General features: G+C 31.9%; 1 pseudogene; it reads left to right on the forward strand.

The window, feature by feature from the left end:
* The first annotated feature begins 649 nt into the window (after nucleotides 1-649).
* Nucleotides 650-4,231, forward strand: part of LOC108548208 (peptidyl-prolyl cis-trans isomerase CWC27 homolog) — a 7,429-nt pseudogene continuing 3,847 nt past the window's right edge.

The raw sequence follows: 4,231 nt of genomic DNA on the forward strand, positions 1-4,231 counted from the left end.
TTAGGCAGATAAAAAGGAATGAATTTAATTTGAGTGATGGCCTCTTATAACAGATAATTATAGAGAGTACAGTGGGATTGAAAGGTACGATGTATTCCCGATCTAAATAAATATTAATATGAGTGGTCAGAGTCAATGATCACTGCTAATCTGTTAAGTTTCAGAATGATGGAGCATAGGTGTATAAAGAAAAGAGACAAGTTCAAGTGAAAGCATTGAGAACAGAAAATGCATATTATGTTGAATCAAGAAATAGGAAAGGGGCAGCAGTTATATCAACAGAGAAGAATGTGTGCCATGGACATGCTAATATAAGGATCACTGCACAGATGGAGAATGAACACTTGGTAATAGTTATAAAAATTAAAGATAAATTGAATATAGAGTTTAAATGTTGTATTAAGGCACAAATTTGTATTAATATCTATAGGAACTTGGACACTGTAAAAGCAGCAGGATTAATGTGGCTGTGAATATGGAATTGATTGGGCCAATAAAGCCATCGTTAAAAGGAGGTAAAAGATACATCTTATCTGCTGATGATTATTGGAGAAAAGAACCATTTGGTTGACTGATTTAAAAATGATTAAAGGTTTAATATGAAATATTATTGACCAAGGATTATTTTTATTATAGGAGTCTTACAAACATGAGTAATATTTATATACAAGAGCCAGCCACTAAGAATACAGTAATAAGTATTAGTTAATAATATTTCAGTGGATTGTATATCTGTTCTTAAAAATTTAACTGATATACAATATTTACTTTCTAAATTTTCATATTAATATATTAATTAATTTCTAATTTCAGTTACAATAATAAATAATAAATTTTAATAAATTTAATTTTAAAGGTATTTTACATTAATAAAACTAATAGATTTCTTATAACTAGGATATAATGAAAACAACTGTTGGTGGTGTTGAGTTAGAATTATGGGCAAAAGAAACTCCAAAGGCATGTAAAAATTTCATACAATTATGTATGGAAGGATTTTAGGGTGACACTATATTTCATAGAATTATCAAAGAATTCCTAACACAAGATGGTGATTCCACAGGTACAGGAGAAGGTGGTAAAATATATGGAGAACCATTTAAAGTGAGACTATATTTAAAAATAAAATGAATTCCTTCTGTATTCAAAAATAATTATTATATATATATGTGTTTTAGGACGAATTTCATACAAAATTACGTTTTTGCGACGAGATTTAATTGCTATGGCTAATGCTGGAAAAGATGACAATACCTCCTAATTCCTCCTTACTCTTAGTTCTACACCAGATTTTCAGCATAAACATACAATCTTTGGTAATGTTACTGGAGAAACTCTATATAACATGCTTAAACTTGAAGAAGTACTTGCACATGAGGTAAATTTAATGTTTACAAGAAAATATATCAAGAATTGATGTAAATATAATATTTCCTCTCTTTTGTAGAATGGTAGACCGCTTTATCCTCCAAGATTCTTAAAAACTATAATATTAAACAATCTATTTTCTGATATTATACCAAGAATAATATCACAGGAAAGTGAGGAAGTAAAGTACAATTCAAAAACTAAAACAGCAGCAGTGAAGTAAAAATCATATACGTTTGCAGAATTTAGCTCTCATAATATTGTTCTTTGCAATAAAAAATTTTGTTACAGAGACTTCAATATTTTATCATTTGGTGAAGAAGCAAAGGAAGATGAAGAAGAATCTGTAATATTAAATAAAAAATTTACTGGTACAGGCAAATCAGTTCATGATCATTTAACAGATCCAAAATTAAGCTCACAATCAGCTGTTGAACCATCTGGACCTCCAAATAAAAAAAGGAAAAAAGACTGTAATAGCGATTGGGGAAGTGGTGACGAAGTAAAAACTCAAGTAGAATTAGAAGTTATAAAGAAAGAGAAAGACTTAATTTATTGTTTACATTATAACTATGTTATAGAAAGTAGGATTTGTCATTGACCGTCTTATATTTATATTTTCCGAGTAATGAAGGAAAGGATAAAAAATGAAGTGAGAGATATAAAAAAAGAATCGAAGAATTATGTTGTTAATAATTAACCTGTATATGTGAAACTTCCAAAGTGAATAAAAGGTACCTAAGGATACAACCATCATAGTTTCATTTTCTTTTTACCAAGAACAAAATCACTGGCCTTCATCTGTGACTTAATGTTCGTCTATACTTAATTCATCAACTTTTATAATTGCATCGTGAAGACACAGCCTCAGCGAGCCTTCTACTATAAGACTGAATATGAATTCATTGCTATTTAATTAATTATTGGTGATTATTGTATAGAGTGATTGAACCATTGCCGAAGATACTAATGGTTTGCCTTTCCATTATTATGATGGAATAATTAATAATTTCAGTTCATGAATTAATTATAGAAATTTGGAATTTTTCGCAAAAAAAATTTATTTATATTCGCTTCATTGACATTATTAAATATAAGAGACCTAGTTGGATATTTTCCATCGATACTTTATCACATTGCTATTTCAAAGATGCAACATTCTCCCGCTACAAAAATACCCAGCATATCCGGCTGCAGCCAACTTCCAGTTAGCGGTAAGCAGGCATAACGGTAACATGGTGGAATATTCTCAAGCGTCAATGTGAAACATTAAATCTCAAAACGTTTCGTGAATTTGTGATATCGCTGATTGACGTTTTAATTATTTTACGAAATTCAAGATTACTAATTGTGAACATTTCTTCGGTGGTAATATACGACGTGTGAAAAACGTGATGTTACATAGTGTAAATTCTATATATATAACGATACATGTTGGAAATGAAGTGGGGGAAATGCGGGATCCTATAATATTACCGTATTGTCCGTTACTATCTGCCGTAGAAGATTCCAGATTTTAACTGCCCATTGGAATATTTGATCAACATTACTGAATAGGCAGCTTCTTATTACTTTCTTCAATTTTTCTTCGATCTTCACGTTCAATTGCAAGATAGTTATGTTTTATCGCTATTACATACCAAATTTTGATTGTGGATTAAAATATTTCATTACCCCTGCATAGAATAGATTGTTTTCTAATCAGTAGGGCAATTATTTTACGATTGAAGGTGCATATATGAAAGAAAGTAACGGAAAAGCAAGTGTCTGTGAAATCGTTCTGCATAGTATACTTTTTTCGCCTATATTTATGAAATTAGGCTCTTCGGTTAGATTTTTTCGGTATAACAGCGAAGAGTGAATACTTCCATAACGGGATTGGATATTTTTGTTACGTTTCGAGCGTGCGTTTTCGATAAATAGTGCGGAATGTGTCAGTGGCAGTGAAATCGTGCTGCGCAATTGACTGTTTTCCCTTCTATCTTCGAAATTAGGCTTTTTGATTAGGTTTGTCCTATACATTAGGGTAGATTGGAATTTTCTCTAATGGGATTGGATATTTTTTTTCGGTTTCGAATGTGCGTTTTCGATAAATAGTGCCGAATGTGTTAGTGGCTGTGAAGTCGTGCTGCGCAATTGACTTTTGTGGTTTCTATTTACGAAATTAGGCTTTTTGATTCGGTTTGTTTTATATATCCGCGTAGAGGGAATTCTTCCTTAACGGGATTGGATATTTTTTTTCGGTTTCGAGAGAGCGTTTTCAAGAAATAGTCCCGAATGTGTCAGTGGCTGTGAAGTAGTGCTGCGCAACTGATTTTCTTGGCTTCTTTCTCCGAAATTAGGCTTTTGGATTCCGATTTTTCCAGCTAACAGTGTAGAGTGAATTCTTCCTTAAAAGGATTGGATATTTCTTTTTGGATTCAGGGGTGCGTTTTCAAAAAATAGTGCGGAATGTGTCTGTGGCTGTGAGATCTTGCTGCGCAATTTACTTTGTTCGCTTCTGCTTTCGAAATAAGGCGATTGGATTAGGTTTGTTCAGTATAGCAGCATAGAGAAGGTTAAAAACAATATTCTTTTGAAGTAAACAGGCAAGAGCATCAGGAGAAATATATTAGACTCATGTAATATCACCAGCATGGTGTCACTAGATGCCTAGAATTATACTTTATAGCAGGAAAGAATTGAAGCAGCAATACAAGTATGTTACGATATTTCTATTACATTCTAGGCAGACTATCCATATAATATACAGGGCAAAAATCTTTGATTGTCGAGCAAAGACTCAGAAGATTCAGATGGCTGATGTGGACAAAAAAGAATGAATTTAATTTCAGTGATGGCAACTTATAACAAGAAGATATGG

Source organism: Eufriesea mexicana, unplaced genomic scaffold, assembly GCF_001483705.2.
Source record: "Eufriesea mexicana isolate 0111107269 unplaced genomic scaffold, ASM148370v2 scaffold1451, whole genome shotgun sequence".
Classification (NCBI taxonomy): Eukaryota; Metazoa; Arthropoda; class Insecta; order Hymenoptera; family Apidae; genus Eufriesea; species Eufriesea mexicana.